Below are 26,136 nucleotides of genomic sequence, written 5' to 3' on the forward strand. Positions count from 1 at the left end.
AACTTGATTTTTTTTAATGGCCAGGCATATCTAAAACCAGTTTTTGTATATATGAAAGGTAATCGTCAAAACTGTACCGGTGAAATGTAAAAAGAAATTCCTTTCCTGACATGCCTGAGGATCGGAGTTAGTCTTGCCAAATGTTCTGCACACCATATGCAGCGAGGTATGAGACGGAGAGAACCCCCCCTGCTTTGTGTTGGTCATTGTCTCGCAGGAATCTGGGGAATTCCTTTCAGACATCTTGGGGGGGATGTGTTAAGTAACAATAGTCTGGAATGTGTATAGGGATTGGACATGTTGGGGGGGTACCCCTCGGTCTCATTTCTTGCTGGGTATACTGCTCACTGCCGCATCACAAAGCAGCATATCCTCCTCGTGGTTCAGTTCTTGTGAAAGAAAATCCCTGTTTTAAAGAATTATAAAATATAAAGAAATCCGAGGAAAATCCATTGAATTTGGTTCTGCAAACAATATTGTTTGAGGGAAACCTGCTGAGAATAAGCACATAAAGTGACGAAAACCGATGAGCAGATGCTGGACGCTAATACATGTACATGTACTCAATAGGAGAAACGGCGAAAAAGTGGAGATTATTTGATTTGAATAGGCGAGGACACGAGCGTCACCCGGGTATGCTACTGAGAAAACCTTATTTGTTGTTATTCCAACAGATAACAGACAACGGATACATTTTGCAACAGTTCAGATTCCTGTAACTCTGTATTAAAGACATATCGATATACATGTGTACTGGGGCTTCTGGCTCAAATAATTCGAGAAAAAGAAAGGACAAATTCCGATTCGATCGTGAACAGCTGAGAAAGACGCCGCACGTAAAGCTTTTTTGATAAAAAAGTAGTGATGAACAGCGCATAATTACCTATAGATTTTCCATGCCGTATTTTTCATCTTTGCACAGGAATTAGTGGAGATTTCTCCTTAACAGAATACAGTACATTTGCTCCAATACTGATTGCCTGTTTAATCAAATTGTAGAAATGAAACTCTCCCTGGACCTTTATCACGGATGCTGAAATAATCCTTTAGATGCGGTTCACTGGTTGGTAATTTCTTTATTTTATACACGAGAAACGCTCTCTCTTGAGTCCGTAAATTTGCATGTATACTAGGATTTTTTTTATTCTCTTAAACAATGGCTTATTTTTTTTGTGTCACATTTTAAAGCATTATTTTTGCTTTCATGTTTTATTATATTTTCCTCATCTTTTTGACCATTTGTGTGATCTAAATAATTTCGCATTATTTTTAATTTTATATTACATTCTTTTCATAACAATTCAAACAGAAACAAAATACGAATTAGCAATTAAACATTGACCAATCATAATTTTTATAGAGATCTCTACTCGTGAACCAAACGTTTCGTTTCAGGAAATATTTTGCATAAACTAGTCAAAAAAAAAAAAAGAATTAGAAGATTTCACGTTCAACAAATAACATTGCACGAATCTCACGAATGCTTGTCGATTCACAAAATTAAACGCCAAAACACAAACCGGGGGAGTGTCCAGTGTCCACGAGAATTTAAATGCTTTTTGAGTGTTTTTCCAAATTAAATGCTGACCGTTTTCTTTTTAAATAACAAGATTGTGCCATCGCATGCTCTTAGAATGAAATTGAATGATCACTTTTGCTCTCTGAATGGTGATCTCCCTGTGTTTAAACTCTAATTGATCTGTTAGATTTTTGGATCTGATAGGTCAGTTGCAGTGGTGCACCCAGGATATGCTAGTTGCCAATCAGACCTGAAATTTACCCCTTCTAAAAAGCAATAGCTCGTGATGTGAGCCCCTCAGCCCGGTTGCGCCACATAAACTGGGATGTATGGCCTTATCGGAGCTAGTAGTTTGAGATAGGTGTACATGTATTGTATCTTAGTTTTCAGAAAGTAAAAACAGTAAAAATGGAAGGGGGGGGACTTGGGGCATCGTTGAGCCACTGGTCAATAGATCTATTTCAATGGATTTTTAAAGTTAATTAGTCGAGACAATCGAAAAAAATAAGTATGACGTCGGACAAGGGCTACGCGGGCCAATGGGGGAAAAGCTCGACCCTTTGACAACATAAATTTGGCACACAAAAAACATCATGATCAACAGTAGACAGTGATGTTTGTTACATAACTTGTTTATTGTGTATTGACAGTGCATGTTGGTACGTACAAGTGATATGTGAATCAGTGTGTAAGCATCCAATCATAAATGTCGTTTTAATGAAGCTTCAACTGTCTTATGTATTAACATCATAATTAGGCGAGATAAGGGATGCCACTGTATTATGAGAAATTTACAGTATTCACAATTCGGCCATATTGAATTGAAAGTGAGATTGACTTTCATTTTTGAACCCTATAATCAAAATGAACGCAGTGAAATAAACGTTCCTTGCAAATTAATATCATTTACAATTGTGAATAATGTAAAATTTATGATGAATTACATCTAAATATTTTAAACATTTAAACGGAAATGAAAGTTAGGAACCCCTAATGGTCTGGCACCACCCTATTTAACTAATTACATTGAATCTGATTGATTTGGGAACAAGATTAAAACTTTGAATGCGGTCTGTTACAAATTTTTTTATCCGGGATTGAAATAAGAAGTGAAACCAAACGTTTCGAGGAAGTTATTTCAGGTCCATCACAAGTCTGCACCAGGCAATGTGAATGGTGTGAATTTTATTATAAAACATGTTTTGTGCAACTTCCTAAGTATTAAAGGCAATTATCTGGCAGCTCTGTTTTTGGTCACTCTCATTAAATAGTGCAGTTTTTAAGCATTTAAGGCTTCCCATGTTTTCCTGACATTACTCTGACGTCACTACAGGCAGACAATGTTTTTTTGTTAATTTTTCTCCACACTGTGTACTCAATGTTTTTTTCAGTTGAAATAAAGGTTTTCCCGGCCAATGTCGGAAAATGTATAAATGAATTAGTAATTGCAGCAGTCGTTTTCGAGCGAAACAGAACGAACATTCAAATACCCGTTTCTGTTTAACAAATAAAAATTCTATTTCAATGAGGGTGCATTCAGTCGTATGCAATCAGCGTTCACTTTCCCGATATAGCGCTGGTTTAGTATGTTGACATTCATTTTTGCGCGAAATTGAATGCACCTCAGCAATCCTGTTTTCGTCTTATTTTGAACGGGCGATTTCGCGCGAAGTGTTAGTCAAGAATTAGAATTTGTTTGCATGAGCTGATTGGTTTCCATTTTCATTGGAAACTACCGACTATTGTAGGAGACGTATGAACACTGGCGCTGAGGGAACCTTCCTTCCTTCTTCTGCTTCGTTTCAATCATAAAAACCTTACTTTTTGTACATGACCCCCCACAAGTAACCTAACATTTATTATCAAAAAGGTGTCACGATTTGTGTAACCTTGTATATTCTAATCAAATTGAACCTATATTTTTCGATTTTGAATTACAGCAAATGAAAATGAATACTCACTACCGAAGGGTTACCGTAAAAGAAAGATTTTCAGCGAGTAAGAATGCACATTTGTTGTAATTGGCAACGAAAACGTCAATCCGAAATCCCAATCACGTATTTGTAATCTCTTTAATGCAACGTAATGCACATTCATTTACTTGAAGGATGCAAAACGAAGTCGAATGTTTGTTATTGCAAACATGCAACCAGGTTTTAAATAGTTTTCAAAATCTACTCCAAATTGAATTTTATTTTACAAATTAGATCACTCATTTTCCGAAATTGGATGGGAAACCCTATCGTTTATGAGAAAACTCTGCTTGCTGGCCCAATTATAATGGACTAAGGAAAAACGCCAAATTGAATTTTTGTTTTGCAAATTAGATCTCGCATTTTGCAAAATTGGACGGGAAACCCTATAGTTTATAAGAAAACTCCGCTTGCTGGTCCAATTATAATGGACTAAAGAAGAAACGCCAAACTGATTTTTGTTTTACAAATTAGATCTCGCATTTTGCAAAATTGTACGGGAACCCTATAGTTTATGAGAAAACTCCGCTTGCGGGCCCAATTATAACGGACTAAGGAAAAAACACCAAATCGCTAATGTACATAAGATTTGCGTCAACAAAATATCCACAATTCGCACAAATTTGCATTCCTTGAAACGGCTATAACACTGCTGTTTCTGCCTTAGATGACATCACACTTTTGCTTATAAATATGCAAATTGACATTAGTCTGAAAATCAAACGGCAAGAAAATGAATATGGCTGGACAAAAAGTTAAAATTGGGTAAATAGGACACAAAAGAGTGTTTTAAAAATCTCTATTTAATAAATTCATTGCATTGGCCCTTTGAGCTGTTTTAATTTACCATAATTTTACAAGTACATTTCAATATGGCGATATTATAACAATTATTTCGACCAATAATCGGAACTGTGCAGTTTAGACAAAGTACATAGACTTAGTAAGTTATTAAGCACAAATTGATATGTTCAAATGTGTTGTACATTAAGGACACTAATTTAAACAGTGATTTCGTCGAGCCGAAGGCATTTCATGGCGCTGTAGGCAGCCACCGAAGAACCTACATTCTGCCCATACCGTACACAGCCAGAGTTCGTAAAATACTGATTACTGCGAAGAGAAGCAAACTGAACCCACAAAAACCTTACGCCAAAGCGGACTATAAACAAGCAACTCTATTAACACGTTGACATGAAATACTACGGCTTCACGGTTTAATCATTGTGGTAATTTTCCACTGACAATAGTATTTACACAAACAGTTTTTACTCGATTATTTTTTCACAACATGTTGTTCTTTGAAGAAACACAACAGCCCGCCCCGACTTCTATTAACAATTTCTGAAAGTACATTGTGCGTAAGCACTCTGCGGGCCTGCAAATTATATAGGCCTGTAGGACCCCCATGCCTTAGCCAATCGTAATTGACTTAAACTGGGCCAGCGCCTGGGGCAGAAAATTTAATGTGCCAAAAGCTTTTGATTTGGCTAACAGGTGTCAGATGGCCACAATGGCTGACCATACCAGCTGACTCGTCTGTTTAATAGAATCAAGGAGTCAATTATTAGTCTACAGAGACCAAGGGCTATTTTTTTGATACCTTGGGTCTACCGTTGTACGTAACCCTAACGGTGGCATAGCTACGGTGTAAGGGAGATTCATAGGGAAAGTCCCATGTCCCTGTGTCCCACCTCGATTAGAATTTTGAACAGCACACTGCCTATGTACAAGCCATTTGATTCTATTTCAATGCCTCCTGCAAGTTACACATCTGAGGCCTCATTAGTTTGCAAAGAATACATGAGAAAATAGCAGATATATAGGTTTTCCCAGCCAATTCTAATTAACAAATGCATTCGGCCGTACAGAGTCAGCGTTCAATTTCCTGATATTGCACTGGTTTAGTGTACTGACATTCATTTTTGTGCGAAATTGAATGCACCTCAGCAGTCCTGCATTCGTTTTAATTTGAAGTCAATCTATTTCACAAAATATGCAGGCGATTTCGGGCGAAGTGTTATTTAACGTCACAGTGCCTGGTCAAGAATAAGAATTCGTTTGTTTGCCAACAGAAATTACTTTCTTAGAAGTGTTTCGTTGATTGGTTGAATGTTTGAATATTCATGACTGAAATAAAGCAATCAAGTTGTCATTGGAAACTAATGTCTATTTTAGGAAACCTATAAACATCGGGCTTGTGAGGGAACCTTCCTTCTTGTGCTGCGCTTCAATCGTAGAAACCTTAATTTTTTTACAGTTTGATAACAAAAACACGGTAAATGAGTAACATGACATTTCTTATCAAAGTGGTGTCATGATTTGTGTAGCCTTGTATATTCTAATTAAATTGAACGTAAATTTTGCGATTTTGGATTACAGCAAATGAAAATGAATACTCACTTCCGAAAGGTCACGGTAAAAGACAGATTTTCAGCAAATAAGAATGCACATTTGTTGTAATTGGCAATGGATACGTCAATCCGAAATCCCAATCACGTATTTGTAATCTCTTTAATGAAACGTAATGCACATTCATTTACTTGAAGGATGCAAAACGAAGTCGAATGCTTGTCACTGCGAAAATGAAACCAGGTTTTAAGTCGTTTCCCAAATCTACGCTAAATTGAAATTTTGTTTTACAAAATAAATCACGCATTTTCCGAAATTGGCTGGGAAAACCAATAATAATTCATAATATCGAACCGGAAAGAAAAAACAACATCGTGCCCAAAACTGACCTCACACTCCTGAAAATCTAAATTCATTGCGACCTGACAATATAACGACAAGTCAACTGAGTGCACTCGTATGCAGATGGAAAGTCAAAAATTATTCTTAAGGTTGTTTGTAGGTAAAACTAAAAGAACATGGAACAAAATAAGTTTAATATTTTACAATTTTTAAAGTTAAAAACAAAGGAGTTATCGGTATTTAAGACAGATTTTAAAGTACAATGTACCTTTTGTAGGCGAAAACGACATCAAGCCAGTCCAAATGAATCTAAAACCCATCGACAGTAGGTACTTAAATCCTTGCAACGTTATAAATTCTCGTTCTCGACGGAAGTATTGAAGTGAATAATGAACCTTGGTACGATAATGGCGGAAGCAACAGGTCGTTATTGAAATCCATTTTCACTCATCTCCAGACAATTTTTCCACAAACTTACTTGAAAAACACAAACATACATTCCGACCCGAGTGTCGCTAGTAGTGGCTTCAGCTTGGAAACCGTTCTTCCAAAATCATCAAACTTGATAGGGCGGTCCCATATTTTCTAAAGGTTCCATTGGCAGGCCGCGGAAGGCGAAGATCGCCGTGTGACCTGTCATTTCAGGCTGTCCTTCCTTACCTACTTCACTACGCAAGCCAGCTAGATCAAAATCCCTTTTCCCATCTTTTGTGCCCATCAACATTATGATGCTGAAGCTGAGCCGTAGTTCAGATGGCTATTATAATATAATACCGGTGCACTTCACACAGTGTCATGTTGCTTTGATTTTGAAAGTGTGCAAACACTTCATGTGCGCCCCTACGTGAAGTAGGAAACATGAGAAGGAAACGAGATTATTTCGATACTTTTGTCCGTTTCTCTAGAGGCTGATGCCTTCTACTCCCCTTTTATCTCCAGTTCAATTGTGGGCTCCTCAGCCTTTTTCGTCTCCTTGACAACGACCTGGTACTCAGAGGTGTTGGATGAAGACATGGACAACACATCAGGGTCTTTATGGATCAATTTAGCCTCCCTGTCGATGCCTGATGGCTTGATATCCCCAATGTAGATGCGTTCCTTGTTGAAGTACATGGAGGCCGACACATCTCCCGAGGGCGACGTAGTCCGACGGAGGTACAGGGCGCCTCGGGTGTTGTCGCTGGCCGTGGACGGTCCCGCCTTTTGACTCCGGCTCACGTCGGCCAGGGGCAAACTGGCGCCGCCGCCGCTGCCCTGCAAAGCCGGTGCCCCACTCTGCGAGGCCCTGAACATCCGGAGAAAGTCTCGCCTGTAGCGGGAGCTGGCTATGAAGTAAATAAGGGGGTTCATCATACAGGAGGATTTAGCGAAAAGCGTTGGGGCCAGGGCCGTTGCTGTGTTGAGTTCAAGTCTGCTGAAAACCACCCAGATACAGACGACAGCGTACGGGGTCCAAGCTATCAAGAAACTTGCCGTCATCATAATACACATCTGGGAACATGAACATTGCGAAAAAGTCATATTCTACATATTCTGCCCGTACATATATACAATCCAGACAGAGAGAAATGTGGCTGAATGTTGGTTTGTTGGATAGATCTTTTTATGTCACAGTCGTACCGTTTATCTACAACTTGCTGGAAAACTGTCAGGCTGGCGTTGCACCCGACTCGACTAACCATTGCTGTTCTACAAACGAGGCTTTTACAGTTAATTGCCAACATTTCAAATGTGGAGGTAATATATCATCAAATTATTTGATACGGGTGAAAAGGCTTGTAAGTTAGACTAAAGTCGACAACACGTTAAAATGAGCGTTCTTGTTTCCCTTATATTACCACAAACTTGAAGGCCACAAATTTTGGTCGGAAATTAAATCTTCCGACAGGAAACATGGCTAAAAAAATATCCTATGAGATTCGAACCACGGACAACGTCAGTATCAGTCCTTTTCACAAACAACACAAACCTGCTAGACCCGAATCTCTTTTTTTCTTTCTCTTGCGCCCACAGTGCCACAAAATGCTGTTCCGTGATTCAGGTGCCTATATTACCTGCAAGCTTCGTATGGTGGTATTTGCTGTAATTCCTCGTTTATTAACAACGCTATAGGTAGACAGAATGGGTGGACCGTCAGCAGAAAACAAAAAGGGTAATGTTTCCACATGCGTCGGCCATAGTGCACCAATACGAATAGTAAACAATATGAGAGGGGTCAATTCAACTGTTGTTTGTCTGCACCCCTGAAGGAACAATACAAACGTATTCAAAACACTGGACTTAAGTCCTTCTAAAGGGTTATTTCTTTCAGAAACTGTGGAGGGCGCTTTGCAACTTACTCGATACAGGGGATCTATCTGTCAACAAATGTGAAAAGCACTGGCTGGTAGAAGTGAAGTCACTGCCCCCCCCCCCATATTACAAACACACCAACTATAGATTTATATAGATTTTGTGAATGATTAGCGTTGTTTGGAGGGAACCCCTCCCCACATTTTAACCAAGAATTCGGGAATCCTACCGTAGAAGTGACTTATTAAGTTCGAACGTGTATTTGGTGTAATACTGATTCTATAACAGCACCTGTTTTCAAACTTGTTGGGTATTTTCACGTCCTCATAAATCATACCTTATTTTTCCATTTATGCTCATATTTATTTGAAATGTGACGCTGCAAATTGGCAGGATACCTTTTTAAAATCCGTGTTTGCGGTCTTCAAGACACCACGCGAAATATACCAGACACCAGATTCAAAAGTGAACGTTAATTTCAATGGACCGCCAGCCACCCGACTATTCCTGATGACTAAATGTGTGTTTCGCCTCGTGTTTTGAGGTGAAATTATCTCTAGAGAGAAATATCTTCAAAGTCATTGGTTAAGTCACTGAAAATGAAAGGATAATGAAAGATGACGAAGTGAGCTATAATTTGACATGTGTCTTGTGCACCTGAAAAACTTGTGAGTAGTTAAACTGATTATTTTTAAACTTTACTGTAGTCTATGGCAGCTTATTTAGTGGTCTACAACCAGAACCATTGGCTGTATTCAATGAGGGCTCAAGCAAACTTGCGTCATGCATTTGCTATTCCGAGCGCCCAAGAAGGGCGGTGGGGACGAGCGAAGTAGCCATGGGGAAGTCTCTTGGAAATGTGGTTGGCACGCTCCCTTAGCGCCGTTTCGCAGGCACATACACGGGATAATTTGGGCGCAGTTAGGTTACTGAAAATGCACTCAACCTGGAGTTGAATTAGGCACCCGACCAAAATCCGTGCCTGGGCAACTCAGAACACACACTCAGTTGATACGACGGCCAGAACGCCCTCACCTTTGTCACGTGAAAATCGACCTTGACGTCTTTCCTGTGCATCTGCAGAAACATGACCACGCCTAAGTCCTTCTCCTCCATGCGGGTCGGGTCCACTTGATTACTCCGCTTGGCTACCCGGAAGTAACAGTACAGAATGATAATCAAGGGTGCAAAGAAAACACCCACGACGCAGGCCGTGTTGTAGCTAAGGTGGGAGACACTGCGACCAGTCCAGTCCAGAGAACAGGACAGACCGAACGGCTCGTATGTATAGCTGCTCCAGCCCAGGAACGGCGTGAGGGTCCAGAAGAACACATACGCCCAGATGATCCCCATGACCTTGAAGGTGACCTTTGGGGTCAGCTTGTGCTCTGTGAGAGACATTATAGTGGGTGAAAACACTGATGGCCAGAGGAAGTCATGGTGCAAACCCTCCATACACTACAATGCTTTCGTCATCTTTTTCACCACTGCATTATCAGCACTCATCCCGCGTACCTATCGCCCGCGAATATACGTGGTGTTGTCTTAAGCTTTTGTATACCAGGCAAGATATGGGACGGAGGGATACCCCCCATACCTGTCCAATCCCTATACACACTCTAGACTATTGTTACCTAACACACACCCCCCTAGAATTCTGTAAAGAATTCCTGAGATTCCGATCAAACAGTGACCAACACAAAGGCGGGGGGGGTTCTCTCCGTCCCATATCTTGCTTCAAATGAGCGTTTGCTCCCTATATTCGCCTTATTATCCCAGGGTGCCTTTGAGTGAAAAATCTCTCTCCAAAATTCTCGAAGACGGACGTGTTGCATGACATTGAAAGGGAAGCTTACTCGAGAAAAGTGGGCATCTATACTGTTGGCATATACTTGGCAACGAGTACATAATTTAGTCTTGGCAGGGGATCACTGAACTCAAAGCTCTTGCGAGGAGACTTTTACGAGATTCGATTCAGTACTGTCCGCTCGCCTACTTCATGCGCTGTATATGCCGTGCTTCTAAGCTAAACTTGAAGCTGCTTTATGAGCACGTATTGTGTTAATGCCGGTTGTCGCCATACGGTTCAGACGGCAAAGAAAAAAAAATTACACAACATGTTGGGGGATTCTCGATTTTGATAACGGCTACAATCGTGGCTCTAGTGGATTTGTTTTTCAAAGAGAGTTTAAGTCGGATAGTTCTACAGGATGAGATTTCACGAGACACGAAGACTAGTCTCCTCTTAGTACAAGGTGTTTCCCCAGACAGTTGTGAAATAAAAAAAAATTCAAAAAACCCCCCCAAAACAAACACGCATCCACGCGCGATCATGATGATACTATCAGTCCACAGCCGCGCGCGCATTTGAAAGTGATGACGGCAAATCAACATCATTAGGCCAACAAATTCTATTTACTGAGAGCTCCACGAGCTTTCATCATGCGTCTTAAAAAATGAAAGGACATGTGGTTTTTTTAAGCTTTCTCCATTACAGCGCCATCTACAGTTTGTTAATGCTGTATCCATTATCGTCCCGCTTGTAGGACAGGCAAGTATTTTTCACGATATTATGACATCTCCTTCGTTCACTGGCATAGTGTTCATTTGAACAGTTCCCTCTTCAACATGTTTACGCGGTGGAGTATCGGGGGCGGAAAATGTCACAAATTCCTTTTTTCTATAGGGACTTGGAAGGCCCCAGCATTTTAGAAACGATACGACCAAATTCTTGGAGGGGAGATAAGGTGGAATACTTTACGGATAAAAAAACTGAAGTCGTTTGGGAAAAAAACAAACTTCCATGCCCCTCCGGCCTTTCCCCAACAGTGAGCCTGATATCTATGCAATCTGTCTGAAACTGTACTTCAACACAAGTTCCACAAGGCTTTGATCCACGGTGTGGATCTCGAGGGATGTGATTACCTCTCCCCTAACTTTTGACCAGAAGGGACGGTCACTGTGCATTTCAAATTCCCAGATCTTTAGGTTAAAAAAAAAAGAATTACAGCCGACTCTTGATATAAAGAACGCTGTTTTGACAAAATATTGTTATAAAGAGAAACATTTGTAAATCCAATTTTCTTCGATTCTTTTGTTTTTATTTCTTTTGCCACTCCTTTTATAACAAACTTCTAGGTATAACAAAGTAATTTGTCTGGTGCGTGCAGCTTTGTTATAACGAGAGTTAACTCTGACAATACAAGTCGTTGCCAAAATGATTTTTAAAAAAGTGTAGCCCCTACTATTTGAATTTTCCACATTGGTGGGTTAACAAAAACCCGAGTAATATACTTTAGTCTCAAATCTACCCCCTTGTCTTTGGGTCTTTTTAAAAGGCCGGTCTGCTATTCAAGTTGTTGGCTATCGTGATAAGGCAGTGAAGGCAAAGTTATGTGCTACTCACTCAAAGACGGCTTGCAGACGTAGATGTATCTGTAGACGGCCAGTGCAACGTGAGATCCTATTGACGAGCACGAGAAAGTATACACGCAAAGAGCGATATACCGACAACCACTGTCACCAAACAGCCAATGACCGGCGAAGGCCGAGGATGACGTCATGGGATATCCAGATATTGACACACCCAGATCGCTGACCGCCATGTTGATCAGGATGAAGTTGATGGATTTTTTGCGGAAGGTGCTGAAGCGCAGAAGTATGATGAGTGTACTGATGTTTGCCAATGGTGGCTACCGTGCCTGCAATTCAGAAAACGTGATGTGATGGTATTAATACCTGGTAAAATAAAACAAGATCCTAAAGCCAAGCAAACCGCATTGTCTATTCCTTCCTCTATCGCCGCACATACCTCCCCTGCCCAGCCTTCTACTCATTGCTCGCCCACTCTTCACCCTAACTAAACAGTTGCAACAATACTCCAACAGTTATAAGGGGCCTTGGTGATCAGTCTTTACGTACCTCGGTTACGTTATGTCCATTAAGAGTTTGCGTGGCGGCCATCTTGGAGGAACACGCTTTTGTTTCTCGGTTGCCATATATCGACAGAGATTAACACCCGTATGTATATGGTGTACTATTTACGACAAACATTTCTCTCTCTCTCTCTCTTGCCTTCCTCCAGACGACGCGACGGCACGACGGCTCCCTTGCGTCGTGCCGTCGGGGCGAACCGTCGCCTTCTTGCCATAACGTTTGTACACACACGACGCGTCGCGTCGCGTCGCGTCGTGCCGTCGCCCGTCTTGTCGTGCTGTCTCAGGTATTTTCCATGTTTCATTTTTTCCCGCCTAAACGTCGCCCCTTCCGTTGCCCGTCGCGTCGTACCGTCGTGTGTCGCGTCGTACGTCGTGTCGTGCATCACGCCGCCTATTACGTCGCCTGAAGCACGACGCGACGCACGACGCGACGCGTCGTGTGCTGTCGCCCTTTGCTTCATGGTGTTTATACAGGGCGCTTTTACTGTTTTTTTTCATTTCCGCCCCAGTACTTGAATAGTAGGGTACAGTCCACTAATTCAAGCCCCATTGAAAACAGTGTAAAATCGGCACAAATAAAATTATTGTCTGGTCCCTAGTCATTCGATTTCCTTTAAATTTATCGTGGGCTAACCAATTACATTTTTGATAATTCCCACAAAACAAAATTACCCCAGAAAAGTGAGTTTTCCGAAGTCTGATTGCAGCCATTTTCAAGTGGCAACCCTCAACCTTCTTGGGCACTTAGGACCATTTTTTCAGTTGTAGTTTTTAGCCATTCTGCTCTCATAGGATAGCTCAAAGACCCAGGCAGTTGATCCTGGCAACGATTTACACAATCTCACCATTTCGGTGGTCAAACAATCTCCTTTTTTCAGAAAAATGCTGGGCTGCTCCTTTAATGCTAATAAACTGAGCAAAAATTCTTACTTGAATAGTGGACTGCATGCACCCAGTACATGGTATTTGCTCTTTATACGCTGCCGCCATGGGCATGCAGAGCCTTGAACTGACAGCTTTTGAAGTATTCTCCAATCGTAGATGGTAGAAAAACTAACGCAACATCATGCCCAAAATTATTTACCAACATACACGGAAAAAGCTGCCAGATCGAGGCTCTGCATGCCTCATGGCGGTAGCGTACAAAGAGCGAATAAGTAGCAGGTCTTGTTTCTGTTATTGGGAAGCCTGGACCAGAGCCACATGAATTCCGTTCCGAAACCTGATTTAGTCAAGGGGAAGGAAAGACTGTGCACTTGAGCCCTAAACATCATATAACCCAACACATCTTCGACATCCATTCAAGCTCTTTTTACTGCAAGCCTTTCCACTGCAAGCTCTACAGCTACTTGCCAAGTCAAGATAAGCCAAGTCAAGTCGTCCCCAACTTCAGCAATAGATCGTCTTCAAGCTAGGCCCTTTATTTATTTTCATTGTTAATTCATAACATTTTCTGCCACATAGACTCCCTGGTTTTTTTCCTTATTAAAAAGGTGCTTTCTTTAACGTGAGAATATTTGTGTTTTCGTAAACCGTGCGAAAACTTTTCTCTATTTTAGCCGGAAACGAATTAATTCGCACTGGTTAGCTGATAATAAAAGGCGTCAACTAGTAAACAAATAAATAATGTAAGCAGGTGTCATGATTCTCATATTATGTCCGCTACAACATTTCTAAATCTATTCTAAGATAAAATACATTAATCATTATAACGCGCTTGCTAATGTAACATACGGATCTGAGGAGAAATTACGTGTGTGGCCAAATAGAGTTGAGGAAAAGACACGGCCACAATGGTAATAGCGTCTGTATAATGTTTTATTTTGAAACACAGACTAATATCATTGAAAGTGTGGTGCTGATGAAGCTAACGAGGAAGAGTGACCTGAAGGAAGACTAAGACGGAATATTCTGAGGGTATTATAGAGCAGGCTCGGTGGTAACTTCCTAAACCCGTGGTCAAACTTGCATTGTAGACAAATTGTCTGGGGAATGGGGAGTACTACTTAGAAATTACCGGGATAGACCACGGAGAAATACCGGTGTCTATAAGGTTACAAATCTACCACTAATGGGAACTGCATCGACGGTATTAAAAAGAAATCGTTGGCTGGGTTTAACGAGTGACAAAGTCTGGGCTGCCACTTATTATAAGAGCGCAGTTCCTACATATGCCGATTTTCGTTTTGCTCTTTTTTCTTTTTTTTAATAAAATATGACAGAAATTAATCCTAATCGAGGAAAGGATGAGATAAAAACAAGAACAAATCAACACCAAAGAGTAAATAGCATGTACATGTACTTTGCAAGCACGGGGGACGGAAATGAAAGAAAACAGTAAAGGCGCCCTCTATAAACACCATGAAGCAAAGGGCGACAGCACACGACGCGTCGCGTCGTGCTTCCGACGACGTAATAAGCAAAGCGGTGCACGACACGACGTACGACGCGACGCACGACGGTACGACGGAAGGGGCGACGTTTAGGCGACAAAAAATGCGACATGGAAAGGACCTAAGGCAGCACGACGCGACGGGCGACGGCACGACGCGACGTACGACGCGACGCGTCGTGTGTGTACAAAGGTAATGGTAAGAAGGCGACGGTACGACCCGACGGCACGACGCAAGGGAGCCGTCGTGCCGTTGCGTCACGTAGTTGCGTCGCCTGGAGTGAGGCTAGAGAGAGAGAGAAATGTGTGTCGTAAATAGTACACCAACATATACATGAAACTCTCGATGCAAAGAATCTATGAAGAGGCTCTCTCATGTGCACTACAAGTTTTTGTAAACGGATTCATTTAAATTGAAATTTATAAATTATATATTAATTAATAAATAATATATTAAACATATATTAAAATATTTAAATTTATTCAAAGGACACTTACCCAATGTAGTGACGTAAACGGCAACAAATAGTTGTGCCTCGCGTGTCATGTTGATGTAAATGTCGCCCACAAGAGTGTCATCCATTGCCATCGTCAGCAGTCACAACTCAGCCGATAAAACAAATCTTCCTGTTTGTTATTTAGTAGAGACAGAAAAATGCATGTGTTGAGACGAAATGCACTGGTGAATTTGGATCTCTCTTAAAAAGGAGAGAAAAATATGGGTTTGTTATCATTAAAAATGGTTCTTGGAAATTTACTTCAAAGCAAACTGACACGTCCCCAATGTATTGTGAGTTCGGATGACAAACAAGCTATTCATTCTATGAATAAATCTGTGGGTAGGTAAACCAGTCAAAAATAAATTTTGTTTTTTTTTTATGCACAACTCAATGAAAAAGTGTAACTGTAAAACATTAATCTGGTTTCCATTGTAGTGTATGCTCCATACAAGCCGTGCTTCTTTCACACTGTCTTGCATTGTAACTTTTGGGTAAAAGGATTTACAAACCTCACACCGTGAAGCTAACTGGAAACTTACAGAGAAGGAAAATTTCGGGAAATTCCTTCCAAGACCACCAGATTTTGTCATGGACTAAGATAATGAAAATCAATAATCTAGAATTGGCCAATCAGAGTCAAGAAATCAGGACCTGAAGCTCATTCACCCCGCATTGACCAATCACATTTATTTTTCAGTCTAAAGTAAATGGTGCCCGTTAAAAAAAAGACACTCAATGACAATTTTTTTCTTCTTAAAATTTTTGAACATTTATTCGATATTTGGACAACATTTCTTTCATACCATGCGTGTTTCTTTGACTCAATGAACGGGTACCTGAGAAATATTCCGAAGAAAATTAGAGATTTATTTCTGACTGATTCACTTCCTCGACAGAATTCTTCATAGAACGCATGGTTTGTTTGTCATCCCAACCCACAGCGCATTGCGGACGTCGAAGTTGTTTAATCCATCACTCATAAATGGGCCCGTAAAAATTCCCTCATGCCTGTGGGTGCACCTGAGGTGATATGACCGGACTGAAGCGGGAATGAAAAAGATGAAGAACAAAAAAAAAAAAAAAAAGACAAAACAATATCTCACGACCTCCCTGGAATTGAGAACTGTCGGACAAAAGCCGATGTAATGCACGCGAGAGGTTTACGCGCAGGAAAAAACAAGCACACGTTGCGTTTTGTCATCACATCGTCGTGTAAAATGAGGAGAAGTGAAAGGTTTCTTGACAACTGAAAGATGGTATACTGCCTGCTGCATGCAACTCTGGAATGGAAAGATTAACACAGCCATCATCATTACTGCCCGTTCCTTAGCAAAGATCGTACAGCGCCGCGTATGGGGCTATAAGAAGCGCTGTGCGATCTTTGTTCCTTCGGTCAGCTGCGCCAGGTGTTTAAATGCAGCAGATTTGAACCGTAATAGTAAACATTAGTAGTGTTTTTCTGTCGCTGTTTTACATATTAATGACGTTTTGGAAGACTTGATATCTGGATATTTGCCTTCAGGTATGAACACATGTTGCTTTTCGTTTGTGGATTTGGACATGTAGCAATTCTTCTTCCGAGGGTAGCGTTGTAGTCGAGACCTTTTCGAGACTTTTTAAAGATCCTTCCATCTGGATTTGATTCATAACGGAAATTTTAAAAAAGAATTTTGAAATCGAGCCTACTGTTATTATGAGATGTAACAATAGTGATAGTCGAGCAATTATTCAACTCCAAATAGAAACAAGTCTCATCAAGATCCTTCGAGATACAGTCAAGTTTGCTTTTTTCATTAAAAATAAATAATGCTGATAATCAAGTTTGGCTTCACGGTGGTTTTTTATATTCAAACAAGAGTATAAAAGTCTCTCTTGGAAAGGGTCTCAACTTTAGAGTGCTGCTAAAAGGACATGTACGTTTATCATTCACAAAAGAAGAAACACCTGTCAATACATCTAATTTATTTTCCACATGTTTCCGTTATCAAATTTCAATCCGTCGAAATAGTACTTCCATCAAACGACGGTATTTCTGACAGTACGAATCAGGATTAGCAGTGCAGAAATAGGAGAGCATTTTGACGGAACAAAACACGAATTTAGGGAAGAAATTAACTCAAAGGGGGTCTCTCGGTTATTTTGTGGATTGGGATGATTAAAAGGATCTGGGATTAGTCGAATGAAATCAAGTTGAATAAATACACATTCAAATGTCTCTTATTTTGGGTCAGGTAACCACTGCATTCGAGAATGGAATCACATAGGACTATTTTTCCTAGACTTTTTGTACAAGTGAGGGTATTTATGAATAAAAAGTAACCTTTGCCTTTGCTACAATTCTTGATGCATTTACTCTTGTTTGTATGAATAATAATGAAGCAAATGCTTTTACTATAGTGCAATTGCTAAAAGTATTTACTTTTTACTTTAAGCTTGTGCTTGACAATAAGCAGTTGCTTCATTTTGTATGAATAAAATGAGTAAGTTCTACAGAATTGGAGTATTTACTTGACATTTTTCAAGGCTGGGTGAGGGCAAGTTTGAAACGAAGAGCGTTTACTAATGTTCAAAATGGCAGCGTGGCGTGAATATCATTCGAAAGGAAAAGCTGTATGCCTTAAGGAGGGGAATCTCAAGAAACCAGATGCAGGCAGTTGTACCGATCTGAGAGTGGCAGAGCAATTTTCTTCATCAAGGTTTTTGCGATCAAAATTACTGCCATTGTGCTTATCTGCCATGCTGAGGTCTCAAGATACAGTACTGTGCTGCACTGTGTGCGTCTGTACGGATTTACAATCTGAAAGAGTTTGAAATAAAGGACAGATGCGTGTAGAGGTTAATCTGGCAGCTGTCTCACACGTACTCTGTGCGAAACGGGCAACAGGAGGCACCGTGCCTGTTGTTAGTTTGAACCAAGATTCGGACAGGGCCGAATCAGCCGTCCCCCCGGCCCCAACGATAACAGCAAGAATAGATTAATCACTTCAGGCTTTAAAGAGACACAATAAAGAAATACAATGCACGGGGGGCATTTGGGCCGGAAAAGCTGTTTTCCAAACGACGATTATGCCTGCATGGACCTGTTTAATAAAAGTCAGGTGTGCTTCTATTTACAGAAGAGTTCCCTTAGTATCAACCAAAATAATGGCTCTTTGGACGATGTATACCAAGTCAATGAATCTGCATCTCAAGTCCAGGGTGCTATCGTTTTATTTATTTGTTTCTATATGATCGAACACAATTCTTACAAAACACCCGAAAAAATAACGTTTCAACGAGAGACGCATTTTAAAGTTTCGACTGGTAGGTCGAAACGAATAATTTCAGTTAAAAGCATAAGGGTTTTGATTTTGGTGAAAATCCTAGAGCCAGGCAGAAATATTGAATAAACGAAATCGCTAGTGAAAGACTCAGTTTTGCAAAGTGTAAACTTGTGTTTTCCTATGAAATTCGGTGATGACTGAAGAATTGAAAAAAAAAAAAAGAAATCGGCTGCTGTGATTTTCCTGCTCGAGGGCATCTCCTAGTTAGCAATGAGTTAGTGTGTTCATTTCAACGGCGCATGCTTGAAACGAAACGCGCCATAGATTAATCGAGAACATCAATACACGCAGACACTGCTAGCCGCAGCGTCATATACTTAGCTCTCGAATGACCTTGCTGTTTCCAAAATACCAAATTGGCTCATTATTTTCTATAATTATAGATCCGGGAAGAAGAAAAATCTGCCCCACATATCCCTTATTTCGTTGCTGTAATTCTGTGCTCGAAACTCATTGCTTCAGAGACGAGTGGGAGTGGGTGGGAGCGCGGGAGTTGTCTGCATCATGTAAACGTAGTCGTCTCTCCAGCAAGCCAGCTGATACTATGCCGGTGTTCATGGAACACGCAGTGACGGCCTAAAAAAACCACAACCAATCAAGCAAAACATACGAAAGCCCAGTGCCAGCAAATGCTTATTTTCAATAAGTGAATTGTGATTTTTTTCAAGTTTGTTTTTAAAATTTTTTTGAATGTATCTCTCGAATAACGATTTTCAGAAAAACCTACATCTCGTAAAAACGAAGTTGGAAAAAATGTAGCTCCCGAAAACAGACTTCGAATACACTTCACCTTTTGAAAATATATATCTAGTGACACAACAGGGCTTCCCAAACATAGAAAAATCAACAACAGAAAAAAAACCCCAAGAAAATAAAAACACTGATTTGCTTCAAGAGAATCTTAAAAAGAAGAGTTTCCGCGGCTTAGAACGAAATCCGATATTCTCTGTTAACGAGATGATGACTTATTAAAAATGGCGAAATTGTTAATTAAACGGTGCCAGCTGCGATTGCCAATGGCCAATCATTTTCATATACGATGTGAATGCATTGCTTCCGTCAGACAACAGGCCCTACTGACGCACTGTGATAAGGAGCTCAGATGCTTGCTGATGGCAACAAATGCAAATAGGAATCTACAAGCCTAGTGCGGACCCCTCTTGTGTAACCTGGAGGTACATCTGTAGTGAGTGGCGATTTTCGCTGGTATTTTGTGCACTGCAAGATATGAAGATAACTCAGGTGTAGCCTGTAGCGTTTGGATCTCTTTCCCTCGCAACAGATCCGACAAACCTCAGTGGGGTGAACAATTTTTCTGACCACAGTGTATATCCGTGGCGGATCCCCTTCGGCCATTAAGCCCTCGTGCTGCGCTGGAGATAAAAACGATAAGCGATATCATCCAAGATAATGACTGACTCTACCAAACGAGCAAAGATAAATCATGCGTTCTAGGCCCGTGAGAAACACTCTTCATGAACGGTGATCGTTCGTGCACAGGAGTCGATGGACCGGAGTTTTTACAGTAATATCCCTGGCTTGGTAGAAGTTATGCAAGGGTATAGAGCAATAGACTGTAGTGCAGAGATGTTCTCAAGATTTCAAGACAATCGTTTTCTTTGAAGTTATGGAGCTCTCTGCCTTGCTTCATGCTTAATACAAACTCCACAAAATGGATGGAGGCTCTACATTATCTCCGGAAATCAGAGGCTTCGCATGCGGTGCTCTTCAAAGTAGATTCCAATGTAGCCCGAGGCATGCATACAAACTCAAAAGACATCCATTCTAGCCAAAAACTGTCTGTCTCACGAGCAGTTAAACAAGCGCAATGATTCTCGAGCTCACGGGCCACGCCCCTCCCCTTCCCCGAATTTTAATTGAAAATAAGGGATTTCAAACGACAGACTTATTATTATTCGTGGGATGCTACTCTATCACAGAAACCTACAGCTGAACCAATCATCAGGTTGGTGAATTGTGAATCATGTGACATGAGTTATTCAGCAAGCGCCTATTCTGCAAAAATACCGGTAGTGAATTAGAACTCCACGGTTGCCCTTTTTATGGCGCTTTATGGCGCTCTGTGTATGTTAAACGAAGCTCCAAGCACGATTTGGCAGACGGCTACAATAAAAACGTCAAGCACTTAGGCCTATCCCCCTTTCAACTTACGAAAACGTTTCTGAAATCGTACGTGATGCTGATGCTTCCGACATGAAGAAACAAGTGGCATATGCTGTCCAACAATAAGAGCATATTCAAGAAACAATGGGCGGAGATTTCTTGTCACATGTGGGGGCAGCAGCGTATCCAGTGTTTTGTGGGGGAGGGGCGAATTTAAAGCCAATGCGAATGGGAGAAAAAATATCAAAAGCCTTTATACGGTCTTGACATCCTCACTTTTATTTCTAAGGGTTTGGGTGCTAATTTTAAACAAATAAATACACCGATTGCTTTCTTTCCTACTTACCTATGAAGTATTTTTTTTTTAATCTGTGGTGGGGCAAGTTGCGCCCTCCTCCCCCTCCGCCTCCCCCGCTGGATACGCCACTGTGTGGGGAATGACTTCGTATTCATCGACCGAGCTCAGCACAGCCTCCATCCCAGGTGAGATGGTGACGCTGGCAAGTATGGGGTCGGTGGTATATGCGGGGGTGTGTTAAGTCACGGGGGATAATTGCATTGGTAATCCCTCTTCTTCAGTAAGTGGGGGAGGGATATACCACCCCCCATCCCCCGGGATCTACGCCCATGCAAGAAACACAGGAATACTGTTTAGAAACATGAACAGATTTGGACAGACAATTGCTTGGTCCAATTTTATGCCGGAATGAAAAGGGCACTTGTGCGCAGAAGGATTTATTGGGGAGTTGTATAACATAAAAAAATGCATAGTTCAGATTCGAGGGAAGAAAAATGTTATTTGGCGATAGATTCAAGCTTCATTCCAACTGGCTCCACCTCACTGAATTTGTAGAAAAGGTCAGTCTGGTAACCTCATGAAAAGACTATTTTTCCCGCTGCACTCATAAACTTTCCTTATCCAGCACGTACGCAGAAAACAGCAATCATTCTTTACCTAGTCCATTATTTCAAACTTGTGTTGCTTCTCTCGAAGGCTTACAAACTTCAGTGCTTGGTTCGATCCAGGCAGGAATCTACCCCTTGGACGGGAAATATAAGGATACTTTAATGTTTCACACCAAGGTAACTATACAATTAGTGAAACGAATAGACAGCATTACATCTCATTATCATTTAGGAAGAAAAATACGAATAAAACGACAGGCAATCCCCACAAAGACCACAATAAAATATGAATGAAAATTTAAAACCCCTGACACCTCCCTAAAAAAACTTTAACAGGTGAAAAATACACAAGAGATTTGAATAGAATAACAAAATATTGAGCAAAACGTGATCACATTAGTTCATAAACTAGAGTACGGAAAGAAATGAAAACGGCGGAGTGGAGGCTAGTTGCTGAGGGGGTTGGTAACTTTATTGGAGATACTTGTGCCTAAATTTGAACAGGGTAGCATTGTTCGAAGTATGACCTTTCTGAAACTAAACAAAATAGTCACTGTGAGAACAATTGACAGAATAAAGATTTGTTTCGCTCTCTAGGAACACAAATATTCAATTTAGACTGCTTTGTAATCCATATTATCATGATCCAGGGTTTTCCACTGCATATCACAAATAAAAAATCATGTCCAATGTTATTCTGATAGACAACAGACTAAACGAATTTCTCATGTTGAATTCAAACACAAGTCACGCAATTTTGTCAACGGGAATAAGTGAATAGTGAATAGTTTCCCTTTTTTTCGATATTCGATTCCCTCCAATACTACGTTCGCGCAGAGAAACCAACAGTGCAGCATTTCCAACAGAGCAAGTATTCACTACAGGGAATGGGGGCGTAAGAAAATACACGACTAGATTCATTACAGGTAAAAAATGACTGGTCATCAGGGCAGAATATGAACTACATATCTGGATGCCACCTCAGGGCAGGATTACTAACACAGCTGTGGTTTACTTATCGTTACGCGTAAAAAAGAACTGTAACTTCACATCACCGGTTGGACTGAACATTGAAAGTGTAAACAAAAGGCGTGTATTCCTTCATATAAACGACAATAACACCAATAACACGTTTTAGGCTTATTTCTCGTACAAGCACACCTATTTCAGTCTTTCATAGCTTAACTACTGGGCCCCTTAGAGGAAAAAAGGTTCAAAACATGGGAAGCCATGATTGACAAAGGAATCTCATTTCAGGCTCAAAAACACACTTATTTGTGCTACTGCAACGACATTCATGAAACCAACACCAATTCATCACATTTACATCTTACCAGCACAAAATTTGCGTCTTATTAAAACAATTTACCTCATACATGCAGTACTTAAACACTCACCACATCGTCGCACTGGAACTGCGAGAGTAAGAGTTGTGTTACTGACCAAGACATTTTATTCAACAGGGCGGTCTACCTAGTCCCCCTCCCGTCCTTTTCCCGTCTTTGTTTTTATTGTTGGGCATGTGTCTTTTGTTTTCCCTACACCCTGCACCCCCCCCCCCCACATCCGCCAGTGCAGATACAGATATGCCATGACTTGTGGCAGAGTACAGCAGATGAAGAAAACATCACTCGAATCCTACTCACCTATTTTTTTTTGTCTCGCCAGCCTGCATCCACACACCCGCCTCTAGTGCGAGAAATCAGAACTGTGCCCGACAACGTCAGTCAGTCAACAAGAAGGATAGCCGTCTGCTTGCTGTCGTCTTCGTTTCCCTTGGCAACGCAGGGCGGGGGGGGTGGGAATCGTTACAGCAGCCCACTGTTTGGCAGGCTTCACTTGATCATGGACGCATTCAGGACTTCATGCAAAGTCGAGAACAGGTCCCCGAAAACTTTCTGCTCCTAGGACAAGAATTAGTAAACAACTGGCTCATCTTTGGATATACCATTCGCCATAATGCCGAGGGGTTTTTATTTAATCCGTGTTCAATTACAACTTCTCAGAGGACAATGTGCATAACAATTTAAACTTGCATTAAATAGGTAATAATAATTTGAATCATCTGCATTTAGAATTCCCGGAATTTTCAGTGTCTGCGACAAAAAACACCAGACCCTGATATCTTCGATTACTGCATGGTCCTGTGAATAGTGTGCATTCATGTTATATTTGTAATTAAAACGTGTTGAGTGCTTTTTGTCCTAATCTTTTAATAGTAACATTCTAAAGAATTCACTGAAACCAGTTGAGCAGTACAAAGATAAAATAGAAGATATAAAAAGAACAAAAAAGGATTTAGAAAGCTACGCAATATTCGAATTGCTTGAAACCTTAAAATGGTAGGACCGTGGCGTTTCCATACAATGAACGAAACCAGAGATTGTGTAAGTTTTCCAGTGTTGTAGTGTACAAGCGGGTATACAGCCCCGAATCGTCCTTAATTGGGGGCGCCATCACAGTCGCCTTTTTCTGAAATCTCCGACTTGTTTTGAAAGAATCTTCCAGTCACGAGATAGAAAGAAAAGGCGATTGGCTGATGGCAGAATTATCGGCTAGATCGACAGATCGCGCAAAGATTGAGCGTCTTGTCGCGCAGATTGACCAATCAAGCCCAACATAATCATGTCTACAAGATCACGTTTTGCTTGTACGGTCACTCTCTCTTAAATGCCTTTGTATTCTTTTGTTTAAAATGAAGGGTCTAAACTGAACTGCAAGCTTGTAGATGTATTTCTGTATGATGGAGCGAGATTGGGCCGTAAACTTGCCCTGCCTTGCAATGGCTGTGGAGGGATCTTTTTTCTCCAAAATGCAGAGGGCGAGGGGTCCTGGGGCTCCTTTTGAGGTGATCATTTTAGGCAATGAAATTTAAGTCAAAGGTTATCAAGCAACTCCCTCCACGAAAACGAACAGAACAGCAAGTTACAGTTAAATCAAGCATCAAGTTGCCCCCGTCATGGAATCGTAGAGACCTTTGAGTATTTTTTTCTCCTGCATTGAAGAGGTAATCAGAATCACGCTCCGCGCCACGTGCGTGGGAAGTTGACCGAGAGTCAGTCGTCTCGTCAGTTGCATTCGAAATCAGCAATCATTGCTCGTAGTTGGTGGCAGCCGGACCGGGACAAGGTGGAATTGTCTACGTTAATTAGACCCGTATTTGGCGATCTTGGCCCAATATTAGACAAAACATCGTTAATTTACCCTCACCCGACCGACTCCAAAGTCTTGAAATCTCTCTTTGGGTTTTTACATATAGTGCCGTGCAATTTTTCAGCATTTCGTTACAAAAAATTCACGTTTCACCTCATAAGTGTAACTAATGACGCATGGTGAAACCTGGGGTATCACACACCGAGTAGTATGAGTGCACGTGTACAATGGTTCGCACGATTTGCATCACAATGGACTGAATTGTCACGCCCATGCAGTACAGTGGCGTAAATGCCAAGGCTCTTATTAGGGGAAGAGTCCCACTAGCGGGCAGTTGCCCCTTTGGCTACGTAGCCGGGCCCGGGGGGGGGTGTTCCTTCTAGCCACGTCACTGTTCTAAACTTGTGTCTAAATCGTTTCGAGTATGTGTTGTGTTGGTAGAGGGGAGCCGGTCTCGGAAAAGTCATTTAAATAGGAGACGTAGAATTTTCAAAAAGAAAATTTGTGACATTTAATAAAAAACATCATGACTATCAACGAAAAAAAATCTGTCTTTTAAGAAATCAATCTGGGAATTATGGTTTGTTGGTACCCGCGATTTCGCTTTGAAAAGTGAGCTCACGACACAGTGGCGTATCTTGGGTACATTTTGCAGCGAGGCACTTTGGGGTCCCATTTTCTGGACTCGGTGGGCTTGGTCGATCACTAGTTGAAACAATGACCAAGACGGACTATCACCAGACTTTTTCCTTCTCTAATTTTTATGGGGGGGGGGAGGCCACAAGCCTCGAGAGGGGGGTGCGCCCTCCCCCAGTCGACACCGCGTTGTGCCGCTTGTATGTATGTGCAGTCACAATAATTCGTGGGGGCTCACATCACCGCTGGAAGCAAATATCAACATTACTTATCACTCAAAGTGATGAGCTCCCTTCTCGGACAATGTCACCAGATTAGAGAGAGTTGTCAAGTTTTTGTTCGAGCCCACTTGCTTAAAGCACATGTACTCATAGTGCTTTAAAGCAATGCCGAGAGGAAGGTATTAAAACATCTCCACTATTTTGCTTTAAAAAATCACGTTTGGCCTCAAGTAGTGAAGAGGGATTGCTGTGGGATAAAAAGGATAGCAGAATGATTGCAATGAAATTACATGAGCAAGTAACGCCAATGTTGACTCTTTGCCGTATGAATATGTGGACAGAAGAATCATTTTGAATGAGCCTAATAAAGCTGACCCACTTAACGTTGCCTCTTGGAATCTTTTGTCTGTTTCTATTTGCCTTCATCCCCGATGTGACGCCTGTCACGGACTTTGGGCTTCCCCT

The 26,136-nt window shown here is 41.1% G+C and overlaps 1 pseudogene across 1 annotated transcript; it reads right to left on the reverse strand.

Annotated features, from left to right (window-relative positions):
• Positions 1–1,255: 1,255 nt before the first annotated feature.
• On the reverse strand, positions 1,256–23,400 carry LOC147800108 (visual pigment-like receptor peropsin; annotated as a pseudogene). Its single transcript, XR_015424479.1, has 5 exons — positions 23,308–23,400; positions 15,307–15,435; positions 11,885–12,179; positions 9,514–9,866; positions 1,256–7,677 (listed from the first exon to the last, which is right to left on the reverse strand). The product of XR_015424479.1 is annotated as a visual pigment-like receptor peropsin (transcript).
• Positions 23,401–26,136: the final 2,736 nt, after the last annotated feature.

Source organism: Acanthaster planci, linkage group LG02, assembly GCF_054643075.1.
Source record: "Acanthaster planci isolate LZ-2023a linkage group LG02, COTS_SCS, whole genome shotgun sequence".
Taxonomy (NCBI): Eukaryota; Metazoa; Echinodermata; class Asteroidea; order Valvatida; family Acanthasteridae; genus Acanthaster; species Acanthaster planci.